The sequence below is a fragment of the Candoia aspera genome, chromosome 1 (genome assembly GCF_035149785.1).
Source record: "Candoia aspera isolate rCanAsp1 chromosome 1, rCanAsp1.hap2, whole genome shotgun sequence".
Taxonomy (NCBI): Eukaryota; Metazoa; Chordata; class Lepidosauria; order Squamata; family Boidae; genus Candoia; species Candoia aspera.
Window position 1 is genome coordinate 205,843,773 of NC_086153.1, and position 8,042 is coordinate 205,851,814.

Below are 8,042 nucleotides of genomic sequence, written 5' to 3' on the forward strand. Positions count from 1 at the left end.
CTACTGCATTTTCCTTCATAAGCTAGTGACAAAAAGTTCAAAAGAAGCTTCTTAAGCAGTAAAGAAGTCCTTGAAAAGAGGAAAGACAACTTGGTAATGAAACCTGATGCTACCTCCCCCACAGTACCCAAGAAAGCTACATGGTCTGTTGATAAATATTTCTTTAATGCATGTAATTACTGGATCAGCAGAATAAATGTGGTCATGTCCTTGTAATTAATACATTGTCAAAAGTTCATTTAAGTATAATAATTTTACTGGGAAAATGCTGTCGATGTTGTTCCTGCAATAATTTGTTAAATTAAGCGCAATAAATATGGTGCTACCATGTGATATATATTTATTTTTAAGCTTTTCCCAATACTACCAATTCAGTTAAATACATTCAAGACAGCTTCCTTACACCCCACCCCACTCCACCCCACCCCAAACATCCTTCTTAATTTTTTAAATTTTAAATTATGCTAAAGTAAGAGGGGATTACATTACATTTTTTGGAATATGAATAAACCATTTAGCACTGCATTTCTAGCTGGCAAATAATTAAGTATCACATTTCTCTGGCTAATACTTAACTATTTGCTGGACTTTGTTTTCATGGTGCTTCTGGTCCAAAATAGATAGTTATAGGGTTGGGCTAAAGTTCAATGATACAAGGTGAACACAAGAAGGATGAACTGCATTGCAATGCACTCCACATGAGGCTGCCCTTGAAGACCATTTAGAATCTACAGCTGGTCCAGATATGAGCAATGATGGGCATGCTGAGATATCGCCATATGACGCCACTGTTCTGCAAATTGCACTGGTTATCAGTTGGCTTCTGGGTGCAATTCATGGTGCTAATTACCAGCTATAAATCCCTTCATGGTAAACCTGTTTGAGTGGTGGCCTGTCTCCAGTTGTTTCTGCCTATCTGGTGAGATCGGAGAGAGTAGGTCAAAGAACATTTTATTTATTTATTTGTTTGTTTATTTGTTTATTTATCAGGTTTATATGGCTACCAAATAACTCTGGGAGGCATACGACAATTAAATAAAGCAATAAATATATAAAAACAATCATTATTAAAAATGTAAAACAGTCATATTAAAATATACAGTACAAACCACCAGGCATAATAGAGAATAAATTAATCACAACATGTGATGGAATGTGAGGGTGACCTTGGAAGATGGGGGGAAGAGATGCCACCTAGGGAATGATCCAATAAAAGAGAAAGGAGCCCACAACAGAGTAACAGTCAGAGAAAGAAACTTAGGAAGGACCCTCCCTAATTACTCAGGTGGTAAATAGGGAGGGCAAGAGATTTGTACTTTCTGACTTGCAAGATTCTGTTAATGTAGCCTTAAATAAAATAGAATTAGCTCATCTAGTGATGTTTCCTGTCTGGTTTACCTGGGAGGGCTGACACAATGCTGGAGCCATTTTAGAGTAACATCGGTCCCCTGGGACCCCCAGGCCTGATGATATAGTAGGTCTTGAGGGACTTACATAACATTAACAGGGATGGAGCTAACCTTACTTCAGGGGGAAGAATGTTCCATAAGGTGGGACCCATGTCCTCTCTGTCAGATCTAATGGGTGGCAGATGTAATTGGGGAGAGGCAGGACCAAGGAAGCCTTCTTTGCCGTAGCACCTGCTCTCTGGAATAGCAACCCCTAGACATCCATATAGCTCCCACTGTTCAGAAAGTCATTGAAACCTGGTTGTTCAGCCAGTCCTTGGAGCAGGAGTCCCGTAGGATGTTTGGTTGGTTATAGAGAGTTTGCCATCTGGACATATATGATCTGTATATTTCTGTATCTTTTTACTCTTTCCACTTTTTAAAGTGTAAGCCATCCCGAGTTGTTTGGAGTCAAGTGGCCTCTAAATTGCATTAAACAAACAAACAAACAAACAAACAATCTTTAGAAATTAAAGACCGATATAGAGATGGCTCCATTGAGGAAAAGTTATATTAACGTCAATCTTATAATATCACAATTTTCTCCAGATGCTAGCAGCTTCTAATAAACAATCCATTTTGATTCAGGTCAAAATTCCATCTAGTACAAATATAAGGCATTTATTTGCAATTTAAAGCCAGAAAATGAGTGATATTTAGCCAAATTTGCTTTAATTAACAGACAAACAGGATTTATACTGATTCCTACATTTATGTTATAGAATAGTTTCTCAACATTTCTGAATAGAGGAAGTGGAACATCATATGATGTAGGAATTTGGCATTAATTTTTACTCAGCCTTGGTATTTAAAAGAATACGAGCTTGTGCTGTATTTTTAACAGTGCATTGTGTGTGCACATGTACAGTATCTGTGTGTGTCGCCTAATTTGGAAAATGAAAATTACAGACCAGCTTACAGGACTGTTTAAAAACTTTTTCTACATTTAAATTTGAAGTAAAAAAGCAGCTAAAAAGATACAAATATGCAAAGTAGTAACTCCTAAGCAAGCAAGCAAGCAAGCAAGAAAGAAATAGGGTTCAACATTCCATCATAGAACAAATCGTAACAAGCTAAGAGATGAAATGGCCTGAGACAACAAAAACTCAGTACCTGGTGCCACCAAATGACAAAGTGGATGCCAGACATCTCACACTGGAGAAAGCATTCCAGACCTTGGGGGCCTACCCCCAGGCAGCTGCCTATCACACCACAGCATGAATGGGCACTCAGAAAGGGTTTCTGATGTTGATCAGTACATCATGTTCAGGTGGGAGCATATAAGCATATAAAATGCATACAGTAGATAGCAACATGTGTATGTATGTAGCTATGATATGTAGCCCCAAGCCTTAAAACTCAAGGGCTTCAAGGTGAGACTAGTCAATAGTCCTTATTCCTGGAACTGTCTGAAGGAGGGAAGGGATTTAATGATAGAAGACTTGGAGGAGAAGCAATCCAAAACTTAGTCACTAAGCTCTTTCCTTCTATCAACTTATCCACCCGTGAGGTTCTGGTCCTTGGGAAAAACCTAAAGATAGTGTCCTAACAGTCAGGAACCACACTGAGACAAGGAATAGGTCTCTAGTGCTTTATTACTGCTACATTAGACAGAAAATCCTAACAAACTGAAGAAGCGTGGGAAAAACCCAGACAGATAAACCCCAAAGGTTAAGGCGGGTCTGATCTGTGTCTCTTTGAATGGCTGCTTAACTCCTCAGTACTACGCATGCACTTTCCCCCCTGGATAGAGGCCCCCTCCTGCTCACCATCAGTACTCATGACATCACCCTCTCCTCCAGATTCGCATTCCATTTCAGCCCCCTCCCTTCCAGAGTTCCTTCCTCCCTCCAGGGTCTCATGATAGTCCATCTCCCCCTCCAAGCTCCCATGGGAACTGGGCAATGATGGAAATTCTTCAAAGGAAAACTCGTCCAAGGACGAATCAGTGCTGCTCTCCAGGTCTGATAACGCTTCTGGCCTAGGTGGCTGCTGCTGGAAAATAGCTAGATAATTAGAAGATTCTTCCCCCCTCCCCCTTGGGAAATGCAAGCCCAATGTGGAGGGCTGAGGCTCCCCCTCCTCCTCTCTCTCTGGCCTCAGAGCCTCTGGCGGGGGTGGAGGTTGCCAACTTACGAACTCCTCTGCTTGGGATTCCTCTGCTTGCTCAGTCAAGTGAGGAATCTCTGGTAGAGTGCGAGGCTTGGGTTTGTGAGGGAAAAGCTGATGGAATCGTTGAACCAGCGCTGGTGCATGCACATCTCTGGCATTTTCCCATGTGCGCTCTTCCTCAGGGTACCCTTTCCAGTGTATTAAATATTGGATGCCCCTTCCCCTCCTCCTAGAGTCCATAATCTAGACTTCGTATTCCTCCTCCCCCTCCACAATTACTGGAGGGGGGGGCATTTGCGATCGTAAGATACTTGGGGGAGGGTCTTTGGCTAGCAAAGCTCTGTGAAACACTGGATGGACTTTCATGGATGCTGGCAGCTGTAAACGATAAGCCACTGGATTTATCTGTTGTACCACAGTGGAAGGGCCCACAAACTTAGAGTCCAACTTCTTGGAGGGCCTGGTAGACGTCAAAAACTTGGTCGAGAGCCACACTTTGTCTCCTACTGCAATTGCTGGCCCCTCTTGTCTGTGAGCATCTGCAGCTCTCTTGTAAGCACTCTTTGCCCTGTTCAGCTGCTCCTTTAACAACTCCTGTGCGGCTTGTTGCTCTTTAAGAAAATCAGCCGCAGCTGGAACAGTTCCCTGCTGGGAGGAGGTGGGCAACACCCGAGGGTTAACCCCGTATAGTGCTTGGAAAGGAGACATCTTGGTAGAGGATTGCACAGAGTTGTTATAAGTAAATTCTGCCATCGGGAGCAGGGCTGGCCAATTGTCTTGCTGATAAGTGGTGTAACACCTGAGATACTGCTGTAACCATTGGTTAATTTTCTCAGCTTTCCCATTACTAGCCGGATGATGCAATGATGATAGGTGGATCTGGACCCCTAATGACTGGAAAAGGGCCCTCCAGAACCTGGAAGTGAACTGAGGGCCTCTGTCACTCACCAAGTATTTTATCATGCCTCTATACCAAAAAACATGGTCCATAAACAACTGCACTGTGGCTTGCGCAGATGGGAGGCCCTTGCAAGGAATAAAATGCACCATTTTAGTGAAAAGGTCCACAACTGCTAGTATGGAAGTCAGCCCCTGGACTGGGGGTAAATCAGTGATGAAATCCATGGAGATTGTATCCCAAGGCCTACTGGGGGTGGGTAGGGGTTGCAAGAGTCCTGTGGGCTTCCCTGGGAGAAGCTTGGCTCGTCTACAGGTATGACAAGAAGCCATGTAGCCCTTTATGTCTGCAGTCATCTTAGGCCACCAGTAGTCTCTCAGAGCTCTATGGAGAGTTTTGAAAACACCTCCGTGGCCTGCCATTTGATGGTCATGGCAAAGTCTCAGTACTTCTTCCCTCAATGAGGGGGGGATGCATAATCACCCACTATGCCAGAGGATTCCTGTCTCCATATTAAATGGGGAGGCAGTGTCTTGCGGGTCCCTCTGGAGGTCATCCATCCTGGCCCTGGCATACGGGTCCTGTTGCTGCTGAGCTCTGACTCTTGTAAATAGGTCCTCTGCTTGTCTGCCTGCTGCTAAAATCTCTGTCTGGTTCCCCCTCATAGACTGCTGAAAGTTGTGAGGTTATAATATAGTAGCCTGTACCTCCTGGTGAGTAGTGGGGGTTGCCTGAATAGATCAAGACAGGGCATCTGCCAAACAGTTCTGCGCCCCGGAAACATAAGAAACAACAAAATTGAAATGGGAGAAAAACTGGCTCCATCTGATTTGGTGTGGGGTGAGGGATCTGGTGTTTTGTAGAAGCTGTAAATTCTTGTGATCAGTGCAAACTTTCACAGGAAAGGTTGCACCTTCTAGCCAGTGCCTCCACTCTTGAAATGTTGCTTTAATTGCTAGCAACTCCTTGTTAAAAACATCATAGTTTCTCTCTGCTGGTGAGAGCATATGGGAGAAAAATGCACAAGGGAGCAATGTATTCTCGGTTTTGTTTGTATATTGCAATAAAACCGCACCAATGGCAATATCTGAAGCATCTGAATGCATTATGAATTGCTTTGTGGGATCAGGGTGCTTTAAAAGCGGCTGGGATGCAAAGAGTTGCTTAAATTCTTGGAAGGCTGCTTGCTCTCTCTCCCCCAAAATGAATTTTGATCCTTTCTTCAAAAGCTGTGTGAGGGGTCTAGCCCTGTCACTAAAGTTTTTAATGAACCGCCTATAGAAATTGCAAAATCCTAGATATCTTTGTACTTTAACATTTCGGGGAGGTGGCCAAGAGAGAATTGCCTGGACCTTAGAAGGATCCATGGATATGCCTTCTGTTGATACCTTATAGCCCAGGAAATGTAATTCAGTTAAATCAAAGGCACACTTCTCTAGCTTGGCGAACAGCTTGTTCTCTCTCAGTCTTTGTAAGACATTATGTACATGGGTTACATGAGTTGTAGCATCCTCAGAGAAAATTAATATGTCATCTAGATAAATGACCAGATACTTATCTAGTAAATCAGAGAAAATTTGATTCATAAATCGGGAAAATAAGGCTCCTGCATTAGACAAGCCAAAGGGCAAAACAAGGTACTCCAATTTACCAAACCTGGTATCGAAGGCAGTCAGATATTCGTGCCCCCCTTTCATCCGGATCAGATTGTACGCATTCCTGAGGTCCAACCTAGTAAAAATGTGTGCTTTCTGTAAGCGATCCAGCAGTTCAGATATTAGGGGGAGTGGGTAATTGTCTTTGACCGTGAGTTTATTGAGGGAACTGAAATCGTGTACCACTCTCATGGGTGCCTCTTGGTTTGCCGGTGCCAACGGGTCAGGCTTCTTTGGTACGAAGAAGGTAGGAGCAGGAGCTGGGGAAGTAGATGGTCGGATTAAACCCTTTTGGAGATTAGAATCCAAGTAATCCTTTAAGGTGGCTAGTTCCTTGGGGGACATGGGATATTGTTTCCTTGCTGGAATCTTGGCTCCTGGTATCAACTCAATGGTGTGATCACAGTCCCTATGGGGGGTTAGTGCTGTGGCCTCTTGTTCGCTGAAAACGTCTGCAAAATCTGCATACTTGGCTGGCAACTGGACCTCCCCTGCTTCTGTGGCTGCATTGGTTGCTGGAGAGAGGAGAGCGGCTTGAAACTTGTGGTGCTGGCATTCCTTAGCTAGGAAGGAGATTGCTCCCGTAGTGCAGTTCAACAATGGGTTGTGGATCTTCAGCCAAGGTGTGCCCAGGACTATAGGCACAATAAGTGATGCCGTAACATAAAGTCAGATCCACTCAGTATGGTCTCCCGTTGTTAGTTGCAAAGGTTCTGTGAAACTTCTAATCGGCCCTGCCTTGAGGGGCTGGCCGCCAATGGTCTCAACTTCTATGGGACATGACAATTCCATGGTCGGGATGTTGAGGTCTTGTACAGTCTGTACATCAATAAAATTGGTGGAAGCTCTGGAATCCACGAGGGCCTCTAGCTTGACCTGGTGCTCTGGGTTTACATGCATTATGACTGGTAAGTAGTAAAAGGATTGCCTGGAATCCTCGGAATGAGCCCTTCTTGATTGATTGATGGTCTCCCTGCTGAGCTCTGTGGAGGGAGATCGACAGAGTTTCCCTGGTTGGAAGTTGAGGTGGAGGTGTCTCTTGGTTCTGCTGCTTGCCGTGGGGCTCTTACAGAATTTGCTTGGCTTCTCGCTGGGCAAGCTCTCACCATGTGCCCCTGGACTCTGCAGTAGAAACAGAGGGCTCTCTCTCTCCTCTGTCTCTCAGCCTCGGAAATAAGCCTCCTGCTCACCCCAGTCTGCATTGGCTCCTCTAGTCCTGAGCAGAGAGATGCTGCAGAGAGAGCTGGAAATCCTGGAAGCGCTCTGAGGCCCCTGTTTCTCCCTGGCTGCATCTGTCTGAGCTCTTCTAGTCTGGCGTCTATGACCACAGACAGCTGATATAAACCTTCTAGGGTAGCTGGTGTTCCCTGGTGCACTAATTCATTTTTAATTTCTTCATCAAGCCCCTGTTTGAATTGGTCTTTCAAGGCACTCTCATTCCAGTCCAGATCTCCTGCTAACAGCTTGAAATCAGCAATGTAGATTCCCACTCACTTGTTGCCTTGCTTGAGCTTCCGAATTTCCCGGCTGGCAGTGACCTCTCTGATCGGGTCATCAAGGTGTGCTTGGAACCCTGCCAGAAAATTCTGGTAGTCGTTGAGAATTGGGTCGTTGTTCTCCACCATGGGAATAGCCCATTTGGCTGCTGGGCCCTTTAGCAGACTTAAAATGGTGACTCTGGTTCTGTCTAGGAAACTCTGCCAGTCTGCTGTCGAAAAACATTGTGCACTGTGTGAGAAAGGTTCTCAACTGTCCTGCTTCTCCTCCAAACTTCTCTGGTAGACTGCCCTGGGATCTCAAGACTACTGGCAGAGCTGCTGCTGCTGCTGCTGGCACTGGTTGTGGGTTAATCGGAGCTGGTTGTTGTAACTGCTGTAGCATGTCTGCTTGTAATGTGTTGATCTGGAGATCTACTTGTTGTTGATGTTG